Source organism: Lissotriton vulgaris, chromosome 7 (assembly GCF_964263255.1).
Source record: "Lissotriton vulgaris chromosome 7, aLisVul1.2, whole genome shotgun sequence".
NCBI lineage: Eukaryota > Metazoa > Chordata > Amphibia > Caudata > Salamandridae > Lissotriton > Lissotriton vulgaris.
Genome location: NC_141695.1, coordinates 311,116,649 through 311,134,436, shown reverse-complemented (window position 1 = coordinate 311,134,436; position 17,788 = coordinate 311,116,649). Strand labels below are relative to the sequence as shown.

The window sequence follows — 17,788 nt, the reverse complement described above, 5'->3', positions numbered from 1 at the left end:
CACCTGTCCCTGTACTAACAAGCACCGGCAAAGCCAACAAGTGTGGCATTGGCTGCCAGCCTAACATAAAAACATTGGCGAAAAGCATTTTTTTGTCTGAAAATTCACACATTGCTATAGTAGTAGTCAAAACACCGATTTTATGTGAGGATGGCGAGGATGTGGTACTAGTGAAAGAGCAGATTGACGTCCCACACAGTGAAGTTAGTCAATGGCTGAAATGGGCTGACACACCCCGTGACGTATGCTAATGTGGGGGGAGCGGTAAGAAAAATAGTTTATATTGTGAACAGTTTAATTAAGTATAACTAACAATGTATATTATAAAAACATATGGTTTATTTTAACCACAAACGTTTAGTACATTGTGCAGTGGCCCATTTTGCACTGTGAGTATGTAATGAAGTTTCAAAATAAGGCCTTGTTTATTCACAATGCTTTTGCTCGCAGACTGGGACCTCTTAGCTCCAATAATTCATTATTATTTCTCACAGCACCAACCGGAACTCTGTGGCTGTCTGGTCACACAAACATCTGCAACGCTCACACTCACCTGGGTGCTACTAAAACATCATTTTTACGATTATTAAAACTGGCGTTTATTTTTTCTATAAGGGGACCAACAAAACAGTTGCAGAATATGTTGTACTTTTCAACAACAACTAGTTCACTTACTCAGGATCACAGTTCCCCAAAAAATTGTATGCACTTTTCCCGCTGGGGTGGTGTCTAAGAATTGGCTTATTGAAACCACTAAAGAAAACAGGCGCAGTCCTGGGGGTTACAAAACGGAAAGTTCACTTTTACACTAGATGAAACAGACTGAGATCAAATGAAGCCCCCTTTCCCATTACTCTCTTGCCAGGTCACCCCAGAAATGTCACCGTCTCCTCCAGAAGGTGAGACTCACCGGTCTTCAAGGCAGCTCTCCCCGTGATCAGAAGCACACTCCCCCAGAAGAAAACTTCTCCGCGTTCAGACACAAACTCCCATAAACCTGCCGTCTCCAGGAAGGTCAGTGGTGAAGTAACAACACACGCCGAAGTACGGCAAGCAACAGTGGTCATCCAGGGAGGGAGTCAGGAGGGCCCCCGGCCTGGCTCCATACTGGGGCTCGAGGCGCAGGCGACAAGCGGAGCCGGGCTAGGGGAGGCTGGGGTGCGAGGTGCACGAGGCCGACGGGGCGAAGGTGCGCGAGGCCCGGGGGCTAGCGCGAGGCCCTGGGAGAGCGGAGTAGCGGCCCCAGCACTTCCTGCTCGTCTCTGACACCTGCCGCTGTTCCCAGCACTGCTGCCCTCTCACACTGGCTGCTGCTGCGGAGAGGCGGGCCCGCCCCTGCCCCTGGGCTTTCAGGTAGCGGTGGGTGGGGAGGGCCGCGCCGACACGTGAGGCTCAGGCCCAACTGGTGCGCTGCACACGGAGAAACCCCCCGGGCGCTGCCTGCTCAGCTGGAATGTGCAGCGCGGGCTGGGGCCCGGCCCCCGTGGCTGCAGGGCGGCGCGCGCGGCTCATTGTTTGTTGTCTGTGCTGCTGGATGCAGTGTATACTGTGCTCTGCCTGGCCGCACTCAGGTCTGTGAGTGGGGGGGGGTCCATTTCAGGGTCTTTGTGGTCTGGTAAATGTAGTCCTTATGGCCTAAACACTGTGGCCCTAATTACGAGGCTAGGTGCTGTTTAGTGCATTTGTTAAGTAACTGCCCTACAAGTTATGTAAGGGGGTTATTTATCAGGTGTGATTAACATCTCCTATTACGAGTTTATGGGGACTGAGCTGGCATGCGGATTTTGGTATTTAATGCAATACAATCCTCATGATACATAGCTGCCAAAGTTTCAAATTGCTGTATGTGACATTGTCATAATATCTGTGTGATTGTGAGTGACATTTCAACGACTATGAATGACACATTCGCGAGCCAAAAGAAAGCAATGAAGACGAGGGAAACCTATAAATACCTGAAATTACACCCATTTGAGCAACGAGGAACTCTTACTACGAGTCACGTCATAGGTCACAAGCTGTATTATTTAAAAAAGAAACTCATTAATATAAACCTCATCACACCAGTTGCAGCGTATCAGAGGGCAGTGCAGTGCGACTGGTGTAGCCACTATGCGCTCAACTCGAGGTAGGGCGCTGTCCTTCGGCGGAAGCGCTTTGTTTGGGAATATTTTACGATTTAAAAGCCGCTGATGCTGAGTTTTTTGTGCTCCAGATTTCAGGCAGCAATAAAAATGTCAAGATAACTCTTGTGATTAATGTTCCTGCTGGAGAGAAACCAGAGTTTTGTCTAGTGTCAGTTTTGACTGGCTATAAAGTAGATCTGTATTTAAAGTGGATAGCTGAGTGGATTAGTAAAGCCAGCCTATGCCAGCGCTTTACAACAAATGCAAGAGAGGGGCTATGGAGAGACGAGAAGCCCTTTTGCCTGGTGGAAATGAGGAAATCTGAGGAGGAGGTCATGGGGGCGTGTGGGGTGGGTGCTAAAAAAAGACTGTTTGCACTGGCTACACTACAGGATCTGCTGACCTAGTTATGCTCGGTGAGCTGAGGAGTTAAGTTGGCAAGCACCACAGTGGCTCTCACAGTCACCCAACCCAAAACGAGTTAGTGTGAGCAACTATTAACACAGCTTACTGTCAGTGAGCAGACAGACTGCTGTTTAAAGCGCAGTTCTCAGCTGTAACAGCACGGGGCAGACAGGTGGCAGCTCAGAAGATGAACATCGGGGTGGAGTGTATCACCTGTGCCAAAGTTGTTTTTCATGGTTCTGTTATTTCTCTGGTATTGGATAAACTTTTACAGCATGTATGTAATTGGGCCTCATGGGCCAAGATTTCCAAACAAAATTCAATGTGTTAAAAAAAAAAACACAAGAAAACAAATGAACTATTAAGGGTGTTGCCAGGCTGGCCTGCGCACATGAAGAAAAACAAGAAAAATAAAAATGTGCTGTTAAATTCAGCCTAAAGCGGAACCTGCACTCCTTTCAAACTTCACAGAAACAAGCTGCTAAATGAGTACCAAGCAGTTCTTTGCAGTACGTTATGAAATAACTTGCATTTCTAACATAACGTGATGTGAATGTGAAGCCCGCACACTGCCCAGAGGAACAGAGAGGCCGCTGCACACATTTGTTTTCAGAAATATAATGCCCCCACCCCTGTCTGGTTATCCCTTGTCTTCATGAAGGGCAGGTTGAACCCCTTATCAGTGCTGCACCCTCCCACATCAGTTGTTTTATTTAGACCTGTGCTTAGCCATTTAAGACGGATTACATGGCTCAACCAGAAACAACCCCTGCTCAGTGCAGACCTTCTTGCCGCCCCCCCAAATGCTGCATTCTGGAGGAAGAGGGTGAACTGGCACTCTTGCAGGAGCCCCATCACGTCAACTGATCACCTCTCACCTACACCACCGGTTTCTAGGACTTTCCTCACAAATGCCTGAGTGTCTCTATGCACTGGGGCAGAGAGCAGACTAGCGTGGGAGACATGGACCTTTCTCCGGGTGGAAAACGGGCAAGGGCAAAGCCTAGCTCTAGCTTACTTCTTTCTACTGAATTGTTTTCTCCCACCTCCTTTGGTATTCATGAGGGACTAAAAAACGGAAAACGTTTTAAAAAAAGTTTGCTGTCAGTACACATTTAATTTCATATCGCATCAACGCTTTATATGGGCAGAGCAATTTGTTTAAATTGCACTGCTGCACGCGTGTTTTCTTTGAATATTTATTGTCAGAGCTGGAGTTAGAGATTCAAAATGACTTGTGTTACTAAAGCTTGCTTTTTCTTCGGCAACTGTTATGAGTGATTTTAGTTTTTCCTAGACCCTCTCAATCCCTAATGCCGTTTTCCAAGTAGAATCCCTAGTAAAATGCAGGTAGTTAGACCAGCATCACTGTGGCACACTAGCAATATTAATAAAATATAAAGCACATTTTGAAGCAGAGAGAGAGATACCTCACTGAGGCACTACTTACTTTGGAGGCAAATCAAGGAGCGACAATTCATACGGGCTACACCTCGCCGCAACAACTTCCACCGAGGCAAACACCGGCCCAGGCATGATTGTGAGGCTCAGCAGCAGTGGCACCAGGGCTCGAGTCGGGGTACCACGCGGGTGGACGGCATTCCCTCACTTATTTTACCAGGGTGGTCCCCCCCCTGCCAAACAACTGGACTTCACTCTTTGGCCTCTCTGGGACGAGGAGCTCAGCACCTTTCATGACATCACTCCCTGTTGTGACGTCATTTCCGGTGACAGCGTCCCCCCACTTATTATTATTATTAATATTATTATTATGGAATTTTGTAAAGCGCATGGTTACGCGCCCCGGCTTGTCCCCGCGCTGAGTGAGAAGTGTGAAGTGGACCGATCAGGGAGGTTACAACAGTGCTGAGCGGAAGAGGTGAGTTTTTAAAGCTCTGCGGCACTTGGCCTCAGAAGGTTCGAGGCGAAGTTCCATCGGAAGCATATTCCAGCTCTTGGCTGCAAGGAGCCTAAAAGATCTGCCCCCCATTCGAGCTTTATGGATTTTGAGGATGACTACCAGACCGGTGCCAGAGGATCTGAGCATCCGCTCCGGTCTGTAGGGGGTGATGAGGCTGTGTAGGGGGACGGTCGCCCTGCCTCCGATAATGCGGTGACACATGCATAGTGCTTTGAAGGTAATCCTTTCTCTGATCGGAAGCCAGTGAAGGGACTTCAAAGCAGCTTTAGAGGCCGTTCTCCTAGGAAGCCTCAGCACCAGCCGGGCTGTGGCATTTTGCAGTACCTGGAGACAATTGAGGCTTCTAGCTGTTAGAATAATCGAGTCTAGATGTGACCAAGGCATGCACCAGAGTCTGCCTGGCACTAACAGGAAGTAGGTCCAGGACCTTCCGTAGACTCTTGAGTATACCGAAGCACATTCCGACAACCCGATTAATCTGGGGAGCAAATGACAGGTCGGAGCCGAGCAACACCCCAAGATTTTTGGCCTGTTGACAAGGCACTGGAGTGGAGCCCAGGCATGCTGGCCACCATGCCAAGGACCACACATTCGGACCACCTCCCACCACAAGCACTTCAGTTTTGGACCCATTCAGCTTCAGGCAGTTGTTAGACATCCAGGATGCAAGCTCCTGCATGCAAGCACTGAAGCTGGATGCCGCAACATCAGGTGCCCGTGACAGCGAGATGACCAGCTGTGTGTCATCGGCATATGAGACTAGTTGGATGCCATGACTTTCCACAATGGTGGCTACAGGGGAAGCATGTAGGTTAAACAGGGTAGGGCTCAGGGCGGAGCCCTGGGGAACCCCTTGATCAAGATTGAACACACAAGATTAGTATTCTCCCTGTCTGACCTGAAAACCCCTATCGGTCAGGAAAGATTGGATCCACCTCAGCGCTGACCCAGTGACACTGCCTTTGTTGAGACACTGTAGCAAGGTGAAATGTGCTACAGTGTCAAAGGCTGCACTTAGGTCAAGTAGAATGAGGGCCATAGTATGCCCCTCATCTACCCCTTGCCTGATGGTCTCAGTGGCCATGAGCAGCGCTGACTCCGTGGAGTGGCGAGAACGAAAGCCAAACTGAGTTGGATGGAGCAGGTTGGCTTTCTCTACAAATGCCATAAGTTGAAGATTTGCCTCCTTTTCTGCCACTTTGGCCAGGTAAGGGAGGAGTGAGATAGGACAGAGATTGTCCAGCCTGTCCCAACTAAGATTAGTTTTATTTTAAGCGGGAGTACTACAGCCTGCTTCCAACTTTTGGGTACGGTGCTGGATCTGAAGGAAAGATCCAGAACATCCCTAATATAGGGTTCAAGGATCTTGATACTCTCTCCAAGAAGTTTCGGTGATGCCGGATCACGGGGGGATCCTGACTTAATGGAGCAGCATATCTGCTGGAGCCCGTCAGGTGATGGGGTGAAAAAGTTGTCCAGCCTATTAACACCCACATCCACCAGTTTACTCTCACTGAACTCTGTTCCCTTTTTCTTTCCCCCTGAAAAAGTGGAGTACATGGTGGCCACTTTATCAGAAAAGAAAGCGGCAATGCGGTTACAGGATTCCTCTGAGACCGAGGATGGGTCAACAGATGAGCCACAGAGAGAGATTTCCTTATAAATTTTAAATAACTCCTTGGTAGAGTTTTGGGCTTCTCCTATCCTACCTGAAAAGTAAGTTGTTTTGGCACGCTTGATCAAGCTATGATATTCTCTGCGTTTGTCTATATACCTCTGTTTTGCTTGATCAAGATAGGCCACCCTCCACTGTCTTTCCAGTTGTTTGCATTTCGCTTTAGCTAGACGAAGTTCATCACTGAACCAGGGGGCGGATTTATGGGGTCTACTACAGGGATTTTTATGACAAAGAGGGGCTATTTCATCTAAAGCATTATTAATGCGGCCTTCTAGTCTATCCGATGCAGTATCAGCATCCTCACCTCCTGGTCTGCCGCCTTTAGTCGGAGCAGTATCGAACTTGGCTTTGGAAAAAGCAGTCCATTTACGACTCATGTATTTAGAGTTGGTATGCTTTTGGTTATTGCTACTTCTGGTTATTGCTACTTCTTTTTTTATGATTTGTGCCCTGAGTTGCACAGGAGGTGCTGGGCTGCTGAGGAACAACTCTATTGGCTGCTGCGTTTCCTGCTGAGTTCAGTTGAGCTGCTGGTCGGATCCGTGTCATATTTGAGATAAAATAACCACGGCACAATGTGATCACGGTGTGAGCAGCACTGCCATTGCTACTGCCGGCCACTTAATTCGAACAACCGCTGCCGCTTACCACTCACGCACTCACCACCAACTAATCCGAAAAGCCAAGAAAACAGCATTCAAGGATCGACTTGACAACAACGCCCACAACAGCAAGGAACTTTTCAACATCGTCAAGGAATTTTCCAATCCCTCGGCCAACTCCAATGACATCACCCCCTCTCAAACCCTCTGCGACTCCCTAGCCTCATTTTTCCACAACAAGATTGCAGACATCCACAACAGCTTTGACAACCAACCCGGAAACCAACCCACCCTACCATTTGCTGATCATCTTCCCCCCGTGAACACCCTGAACGACTGGAACCCAATCTCCACTGAGGACACCATCCGCCTGATGAACTCCATCCACTCAGGATCCCCCACAGACCCATGCCCTCACCACATCTTCAACAAAGCAGACTCCGTCATAGCACCGCACCTCCGAGACGTCATCAACTGCTCCTTCAACTCCGCCACCTTCCCGGAAGACTGGAAACACGCTGAACTCACCGCCCTTCTGAAAAAACCCACAGCGGACCCCACCGAACTCAAAAATTACCGCCCCATCTCGCTTCTTCCATTCCCGGCCAAAGTCATCGAGAAAGCTGTCAACAACCAGCTCGCCGCCTTCCTCGAAGCCAACAAATCCCTCGACCCCTCACAATCTGGCTTCCGAGCAAAACACAGCACTGAGACCGCCCTCATCGCAGCAACAGACGACATTCGAACTCTACTGGACAATGGAGACACAGTCGCCCTCATCCTCCTTGACCTCTCTGCAGCATTCGACACAGTCTGCCACAGCACCCTTTTACAACGCCTCAATAACATCGGAATCCAAGGAAAAGCACTTGAATGGATCACCACCGGAAGAACCCAGAGAGTCCGCCTTCCACTATTCAAGTCCGAGGCCTCTGAAGTCATCTGCGGCGTACCACAAGGATCCTCACTCAGTCCCACCCTCTTCAACGTATACATGAGCCCCCTCGCGGCCATCGCACGCCAACACAACTTCAACATCATCTCTTACGCGGATGACACTCAACTGATCCTTTCTCTCACCAACGACCCCAGCACCGCCAAAACTAACCTACACGAAGGAATGAAAGAAGTTACGACTCCTGGTGGCCGGAAGCCCTCGGAAAAGCACCCATCCCGACAGACCACGCACGGAACCTAGGCGTCATCCTGGACTCTTCACTCTCAATGAACAGACAAGTCAGCGCCGTATCCTCTTCCTGCTTCAACATTCTTCGCATGCTCAGAAAAACATTTCGCTGGATCCCCTCCGTAACAAGGAAAACAGTCACCCACGCTCTAGTCACGAGCCGACTGGACTACGGAAACACCCTCTACGCAGGTACTACCGCAAAACTCCAGAAGAAACTCCAACGAATCCAAAACGCCTCAGCCAGGCTCATATTAGACATCCCACGCAACGAACACATCTCTGGTCACCTTAAAGACCTCCACTGGCTACCCGTCAATAAGAGGATCACTTTCCGACTGCTTACCCACGCACACAAATCACTCTATGACATCGGACCAGAATGCCTCAACTCACGACTGTCCTTCTACACCCCCTCCCGCCAACTACGTTCTTCCAGCCAAGCCCTCGCCACCGTACCTCGCATCAACAAGACCACCATGGGAGGCAGATCCTTTTCATACCTGGCTGCTAAAACATGGAATTCACTCCCCGCTTACCTTCGCCTTACCCAGAACCACCTAGCATTCAGAAAGCAACTTAAAACGTGGATATTTGACAAGTAATCCTCCTCCCCTTCCTAAGCGCCTTGAAACCCTCTGGGTATGTAGTGCGCTATATAAATTCTATGACTTGACTTGACTTGACGCTGCAGTGTAATGAATGTATAGTCATTAATCATGCTGCGGCACGTGTCGGGTGATTTTCTGTTACCTTTTAGCAGCTTATAGCTGCAGACTCGCCACCAAGCTGCCGGAAGCAGCACCCGCAGCATGTAGTCACTCCTGATGATACCAACTTTAGTTTCAATCAGTCAGTTTTGGTGCATGATTACTTAGCTCTGAGGAGACGCTTTTAAGTGTGACTTCGCATTTCAGAGCGGAGATGCGGACCACCACAAGGAAATGCGTTAGTCCAACACCTGGTGCGTGGTACATAGCAGGGCTGATGATACAGCAAATGCCATGTGCTTCTACCCTGTTAAATTTTGGCATTTGTGACCTGCTGAAATGTAATGGTTCTTGAGATATTTAATGCATTTGATAATTATCAGACAAATACCTTTTAATTTGTAATTCTAACTCATCGTAAACAGGGGTTTACGCATGGGTCAGAATACAACGACCACATCATAATCACGCCCTAAGGCCTTGATTACAAGTTGCTCGTAATAGTCCAACCCATGCGTTGACCCCTATTTACACATGAGTTGGAACTATGAATTTAAAGATATTAAACACATTCTATATTTATAGTCATTAAATAACTCAGCCTTTGTTAAATTTCATCATGTCAAACCTGACTAAATTAACAGGGGATTTTTTTTTTACTGTATCATGCAGATTTTGATGCATCAAAAACCTAAATCCGCATGTTATTCCCCATAAACTCATAATAGATGTTATTTATTGTACCCGATAAATAACATACGCTGTCGTTTCGTTATTTATCTGGGTCAATAAATAACACTTCAACTTGTATAATGCCATGGGGTATGTTATAATACATATCACAAGTTTGTGGGGAATAACATGCAGATTTTTAACACACCAAAATCTGCATGGCACGGTAAATAACGTTCAATTTACCTTGTTAAATTTCAGCGGGTTTAACCTGCCAACATTTAACGACAGCTGAGGTACTTAATGCATTTGATAATTATCAGCTGTGTTAAATGCAGCCAAATTCGTAATTCCGAACCCGTGCATAAACAAGGTTTACGCACGGGTCGGAATTAACCAACCTTCTTGTAATCACACCCTTAGGGGTTGATTACTATTATTCTGGAAAATTACGAACATTGTGCAGGGACCGTAGTTAGAAACTGCAATTGTTTTTCACATCTAGGAATTGCTACTTGCAATTAAGTTTGGACCCTTCAGTGCATAACTGCAGGTCAAACCAGACGGAATTTAATGTGGTGGGGAATACCTGGTATTTATTGTGATGTACAGATTTTGGTGCGATAAGCACCGAAGTCTTCATGTTATTCTGACAGTGGAGAATACTTTGAATAGGTACTCTTTATCATACCCAAATTCCTCCAAGGCACCTATATTCAGGGTTTTAGGCTTTGATTAAGGTCGGAAATGGTTGAGATAATCGCCAACCTCAGCAGAACTGAATTTCCAACTTCAGCAGCACCATCGCAAATGTATTCCACCCCACATAGCCGTAACACAGGCCCCTGCATCCCCCGTGGTGTGGGGCCCCCCAGCTGCAGGGGGCCCCCTCAGCACAGTACTCAGGTCTGAGCGCTCCGGATAAAATCTCGTGCGGGGGCCCCTCTGGGGACATTGCTGGGAGAGGGGGCCCTTAAACTTTTGTTATGCCACTTATCCTGTACTCAACAGCTTCATCTTCCTCAGTGACCTCAATTCCCACTTGGAGGACTTCACTGATCCCAACACGACCATCCTCCTGGAAGACCTGTCCAATCTCAGACTCAAATCAAACATCCGTCTAAAAAACACCAAATCAGCTTTATCAGCACACTTTGTAGAAGCGCAACACAATGCTTCCCAAATAAAGTACATCATTCTTGAGACTGTCCAGAAAATTGAGGGACGAGACAACACGAAATTTTTACTGAGAAGAGAGAACTATTGGATTTATAAACTTTCTACCCAAAAACCACTGGGTTTAAATGATAGAATTGAATTTTCATGTTATTTATGAAAGTACTTTCTCAGAAGACTGCTGCTTGTGTATACTGTCTGTATGTTCATGACAATCTGACACCTGTATATACATACTTCACCATAATCTTCCACATACCCTGTAGCACAACTTATAACTACATCGACCCTCATCCCAGTACTTAAGAGTTCGTGACTCCTATCGAACCCTATTATTTTGGTATTTATTTTGATCTACCTTTTTTCCCTTTTTTATCGTAGCTGCACTACGTTCACAAACGAGATCACCAACAGTTCGCCACATATTTAAGAATCACATTGTTTTGATTCTTTAGACCAGATTAAGTATTCCCCGGTCGGGGCGAAACAACACGCTAGTCTTTCATCACTTGTCACGACCACGTGACTCTTCACGTGACCGCAACTTCATTTTTAAACTTCTTTTCAAACGCGAAAAGCGCGGGCGGAATCTTCCGTAGCCGTCGCTACGTGAGACGCGCGAATGACAATAACAACGCTATTCCGACTTTGTGAACAGGTCAGTCCACCTTGTTAGACACGCGTCTTCTGACCCGTGTACACCACTCCGTTTCTTACTGTGTTTAAACCCCGTGTAACACAGTCAACCTGACACCATTTTTTTAAACATTTCATTTTCAGATGTAACATCTAAATGAAGAAAGGCATGTAAGTAACTGGTCCCCATTTACTCCTTTTAGCACACAACACTAACATGTCCCACAGTTTGTAACACTATATGTCTATGAATAGATGTGATTCAATGCAATTGAACCGATTTCAGTTATTTGTGTAGTAATGTTACCCCATTTCCGTTTTTACAGTGTCTATTTCCCTGATGAAGGGCATGACCTTTGAATGCCCGAAATGCATTGGATATGACTAATCAGCATGACATTGCCTGTATTATAAATTGATGAAAAAAAGTATAAATATCACAGAAAGCCAAAAAAAATGCCAAAAATCAATCCAAAAATCAATAAATTTGTTGTTTAACATCAAACATGGAATGGAAATCTTTTCTATCTAGAAAGATAATTCAAGTGTGCCCAACAAGGGATGACCCTAGAGACCCTCTAGGTTCACATCTTTGCACCAATTTATTCGACGCCATTGGACCCTTGGCGCCACCTTTTGGAGCACCTACAAAAATCAACTAACAATTCAAAAGCTCATCAAGATTCCACATTACAAAATCAGCTGTGCATCTATCCACCTTCATAATTATTTTCAATCTCAGACTCACCCAGTGAGTGAAAGGCTTGACATATTCCACTGCACACCTACTGGACCCCGTCTTCACCAGCTTCAGCGACATCACATTAGACAAATCCACAAAGATCACGTGGTCTGACCACAACCTCATCAATTTCAGCGTAGTCATTCCCAACCACAGCAGAAACACCATCACCAAATCTTCACAACAATACTGGAACAAGATCACAGAAGAATCCTGGTCTTCCAAACTCCACCAGCACCGGCCTTGATACAACAGTGTCCTCCCTGAATCCATATCCAACTTCAGCACTTGGGTCACCACCAGCACAGATACCTGGGTCTTCTCAAAGCCAAAAAAGCCCTGAGTACCAGACCACAAGCAAGCCTGTACATGGAAGACCTCAGGCTCACCAAACGCGACTGCAAGCAACTTGAACACAGACAGAGACACAGTCAGAACAACACGAACAAGAGCACCTACAAATCTGCCCTCAGACGGTACCATCATTAAATCAGAGCCATCAAACACGCCACAATCACCGTCTGCAAGTAAAACAACACCAACAGCACCAAGGAAATCTTTGTGATAGTGAAAGATTTCACCTTCCAGGCACCAAGCTCGACCAGCATAGCCCTCTCTGGGGTCTTCTGCACCCAACTGCCCCTTTATGTCAGCAACTAGATCACCAGCATCTACAAAAACCTTTAGCCCCAACTGGACCCCTAGACCCTTACAGCCCTCCTGACCATGTTCACCAACACCCAGATGCCTCCGTGACCACTTGGCGAACCATCACCACTCCAGAAACTGCAAGGACTATGCAGTGCATATGCTCCATAACACCCATGGATTCCTGTTCTTGCTACATCTTCATCATTTGAATGGACCCCAGCAGCACAACCCTCATCCCAATTCTGAATGTATCAATATTCACAGTCACCTACCCAGATTCCTCGAAACACGCCACAGTAATCCCCCTCATCAAGAAACCCTCAGCAGACCCGAAGAGCTGGCCAACTACTGGCCTAACTCCCTGCTGCTCAACATGGCAAATGTCATGGAAAAGATGAAAAATAAATGCCTCGTCATCCATCTCACTAATAACCACCTCTTCGACACCACTCAATATGGATTCGGGCCTGACCACAATACAGTGAGCACCCTCATCGCTGCCAAGGATGACATCTGGAAGATGATGGATAGAGGTCACATCACCGTCCACATCCTACTGGAACTTTCTGCAGCTTTCGACATCGTCTTTCACCCCATCCTTATCCAACAAATGCACGGAGACAGCTTTCAAGATTGCTTTTTCCTGACAGGTTGCAGCCAGTTGGTCAGCCTGGCTCCCTACCACCGATGGAATCAACATCATATTCTATGCTGGCAACACCCTGCTCATATTCTATATCTCCGACAATACGTCAAACTGGAAACATCGTTTACAGAGCATGCGATACATCGCATGCCATTACAATGCGGTCATTACAACTGCGTTGTTACATCGCAAACCATTACAAAGCAAGTTGGTACAACGACTTGCTGTAGGAGACAGAGGTGTTGGATTTAAAATCCAACACTTTCCCTACTGTTGCACATACTGGAGTTGGAATAGTACATTATACTATTCCAAAATCCAGTGCGCCCCCTACAGCAAGTTGATGTAACAACTTGCGTTGTAATGGTATGCGATGTAACAACGCGGTCGTTGTAATGACTGTGCTATAATGGCATGCGATGTATCGCATGTGTTGTAATGTGGCCTATTCACGTCAAATACATCGAGCTAATTTCTCAGCCTGCTTCATCGAACTCACCAGATGGATGAAAAACAACTGCCTCCAGCTTAATGCAGACAAGACAGAAGTAGTAATCCTCAACAAAGACGCCTTGCTCTGGGACTCCACCTGGCAACCCACGCAAAGAATCTTAGAATAGTGATGGAAAATGATCTCACCATGACCGGCCAATTAAATGCAGTCTCCATCTCCTCATTCCACCCACTTAAGATGCTCAAAATCTTCAAATTGCTCCACACCTACATTCAAAAAATGTTACCAAAGGCTTCATCACCAGCAAACTGGACTACAGAAGTGCACTCTATTCTGGAATCAACACTCAATTGATCAGAAGACATCAGACCATATAAAACCTAGCTGCCAGGCTCAGTCTTAACTTCCCATCCTGCACTCACATAACCCAGCACCTCAAAGAGCTCCCCTTGCCCCCATTCCACGAATGAGCACTCTTCAAACTCCCCAGACACACATTCAAAGACTTCCATAACTTTGCCTCATGTACCTCAACAACCGCATAAACTTCAACAAACCTGCCAGACACCTTCACTCAGCCAGACTCCTAGTCATGCATTCCCCGCATATGCAGAATCAGATCCAGTTGTTGTGCTTTCTCAAATACTTCCCTCCTAGAACCTGAAAAAACCAGGCCCTGTACATCATTCCGCAATAAACTGAAGATCCGGCTCTTCACCTAGCCCTGACCTTGGCTCAGTCCATACAGCTCCAGCACTAGGATACCTTCCCAGGTATGTTGTGCACTATGCAAATGCACAGAACATATTCACACAGCGCAGAGGTCGAACCTTATCATGTATGATAAATAAACCCCATTATGATTTTTGCCCTCCAAATTGGGCTTAACATACAGTTTGTTGTTTCCTGAACCACAATATGCATGGCCTGGTGTTTAGCAGCTATTTTTCCCCAGGTTAACTATGTCAGGTATGACCTTGGAAAAATTTGAGGGGTGTGGTACATATATCGCACAACTTGTAATTGTGATGTGTTCTTTTCACTCTGTAACTTGTGCTCTTCCAGTTGTCAGTGTAAGCTCTGACTTCACTCACATGCCACATTGTCTGGAGAGATTGCCATATATTAGCTGCCAGACTTTGTCACCCCAACAATGCCATGTAATCAACATCTTTTTGTCTTCTAATTGGATACTTGTCCTTGAAATTTGGGGCCAAGTTCACTGTGTGCCATAGGTGATTATCTAGTTTGATATGTCATGGGCCACCTTAAGTAGGTGTGTGTATGTCTGTGCTCAGTGATATTTTCACTTTGTAGTGCTGTATTTCTTAGAACAGGATTTGTCTCTATATTTTGATACAGTAACTATCTCATTCTCTTTTAGCAGTATGCTGAATAATTATTTTTCACGACTAGCTCAGTCGAGGCTCTCATATAAAGTGGAACCAAAGTTGAGCCAGACCTTTGGCCTGAGCCAGGTTCAGTTCTGACTTGGCTTTTCCACCTCTGTTTTCCTTGTGAGGTCCATTTTAGAGGTCCTACCAGATAACACAGTGTATTCTCTTCTCACTATGTCTTGTTATCACTGCCCTTCCAGACAGTACAGTGGGCTGTAAAGTCAGTGCTTCACCAGATTCATCCAAAACAAATTAGGAGTCTCTCCCATTTTGTGAGGCATGAAGAGAGCTCAAAGTGAGAAACACTGACGCAAGAAGTCAATGCCGGAGGCCAGGCAAGGTCTCCAGGTGCTGTAATATTTGGCCTGGTCAGAAGGACGCTGATGTTATACCAATTAACTGATTCACAATGTCAGACTCAACAAAACACAGTGGTAGAGCAACAGACCCTGGGTAGACTTCCCTGCAAGATAAAAGTAAAAAATACTTGCTGTCCTGATTAAGCATTGTAAATAATTGCACACGTCAATGTTTGCCTCAAATAGAGTATCTAACATGTTACAGGGACTCCCGTGAACCTGTGTCTTCTTGTCTGATTGTAAGATCCAAGAGGCTAGAGGGTACCTGTCATGTCAGGGTCAGGACATTTCGTAACACAAGGAGTTCTATCAGCTCCAGAAACAATTTAGGGATTCAATAATCTGTCAGCAGACTACACCAGGTGCTCTCAATGGCTGCCTTTGAACATATCAGGCTTCAAAGGAAACACCATGGGGTCGATTCCGATCCTGGTAAAAAACCATCCTTACGATTTGTATCCGGAGCCCTTTCCGTACGAATCGTACCTGTCCGCCCGAGTCACGTAGTACGATCCGCATTCCGCAAATCCGTCCGAATCGTCGCGATCCGTACGTATTGCAAGGCTGAAACCATGAACCGTATGACTCGTACACACGCCGTACGACCCAACGAGTACAATTCGGACCGGGGAATCAGGACGCGATTCGTACGGTCCAGGTCAGGTAAGGGCGCTTCGTACGGAAAAGCGCACAATCACATACACACCGTACGGCGCGTACCCCCCATGATCGCAGGGGTACGGCGTGTTACCCTTCGATCATGGGGGATATGCGCCGTACCCCGCGATCGCAGGGTGTATGCACCGTACACACAGCGAACATGGGGTACTGTGCGTACAACCCAAGATTGCGGGGTACGGCACGTACCCCCCATGATCGCAGGAGTACGCGCCGTACCCCTGCGATCATGGGGGGGTACGTGTCGTACCCGGGGGGGGCGTTCCGTACCTGTTTCAGGGCGAACTCTGCTTTTATGGCTGTTTTCAGCTCTCGTAGGAAAAGGGTCGTACGGTGCGTACCCGACACGAATCGTACTTGTCGGGTCGGAAAAAGCAGCCGCGATCCGTACAGATGTCACGTACAGCGGGTTCCGAAGGAGAATCGTGCGGAGAATCGAGTAGTACGGTCTTTGTACGATTCGTACGGAGTCCTGCTCCTGGTACGAATCGTACTTCGTCGTACGTACGGGGGACGTTGCAGGGTACGATTCGTACTGGAAAAACGCTCTGTGCGGCTAATCGGAGCGCTTTTTCCAGGATCGAAATCGGCCCCCATGTTGTTCTCTAGATTGTTTCTCTAGTCTGGTGGTCTTCAAACCATTTTTTATGTCAGGCTGCCCCTGAGGGCAGAAAAAGTTGTCCGTTCCCCTCAACCACCCCAATGCAAGTTCTCCTACCCCTTCAGCAATCCTCAGCAAGTCCTCAGTACTGCAGTTCTGTTCTGCTGGGGCTCAGGTGAATGAATGAATGAATGAATGAATGAAACTGTTCTTGTATTGCGCAAACTTAGCCCAGTGGGCGTCAAGGCGCCTAAGTCAAATGCAGAAGCTAGTAGCCCCCCCAGTTCTATTCTCTCATAGGTAGGCCCTCTTAAAGAAGCAGGTTTTGAAAGCCTTTTTAAACGACTCGATTGAAGGGAGAGTTTTTATTTCAATGGGGATGGAATTCCAAAGCTGCGTGGCAACCACGAAGAAAGCTCTGGCTCCCCATCTAACAAGTTTGACACGGGGAACAACCAGCTGACAGAGTCCCGCAGAGCGAAGGCTTCTTGTAGGGATATAACGCATTAGAAGAGAACCGATAGCACTAGAGGGGCCTTCTTTCAATGCTCTGTAGGCCAGACACAGAATTTTAAAGGAGATTCTGTGCTGCACGGGAAGCCAATGAAGGTCCTTCCTGGCTGAGGTGGCGGAAGAGGCTTTCGGAAGATCCAAGACAAAGCGTGCTGCAGCATTCTGCACAATCTGCAGTCGGTGTATCAGGCTTTTATTGGCTTCCATGTACAGGGAGTTGCAGTAATCTAGCCTCGAGCCCACCAGGGCGACTGCAACCTGTTTGCGCGCCTGGGGGGAGAGATACCTGCGGATTTTATTAAGTATCCTGATCACACCCCAGCAGGTGGCCACAGTCCTGTTAACTTGCAGGGACATAGAAAGCAAGGTGTCAAATATTACACCAAGATTTCTGGCAGATTGGGAGGGAGTGGGGCAGATGCCAAGAGAGGAGGGCCACCACTCATTAGACCACACATCTTGGTCCTTCCCAAAGATCAACACCTCAGTTTTTTCGCCGTTCAGTTTGAGGGAATTTATAGTCATCCAGTCTGCCACATACTGCATGCATACCCTGAAACTGGCTGCAGATGTGCTAACAGAGGTGTGAGCTAGTGACACCATGATCTGGGTGTCTTCTGCGTAGGACACCACCT

At 47.1% G+C, this 17,788-nt stretch overlaps 2 protein-coding genes across 2 annotated transcripts in view; one reads left to right on the top strand and one right to left on the bottom strand.

The window, feature by feature from the left end:
- The window catches only part of PRRG2 (proline rich and Gla domain 2), a 231,254-nt gene extending 229,795 nt beyond the window's left edge, over positions 1-1,459 (bottom strand). Inside the window, exon 1 of the mRNA XM_086930125.1 lies at positions 911-1,459. The gene's annotated coding sequence lies outside the window, so the exon portion shown is untranslated. The remainder of the gene's footprint in view (positions 1-910) is intronic.
- Positions 1-17,788, top strand: part of NOSIP (nitric oxide synthase interacting protein) — a 415,999-nt gene that overhangs the window by 225,994 nt on the left and 172,217 nt on the right. The gene's annotated exons all lie outside the window — the stretch shown is intronic.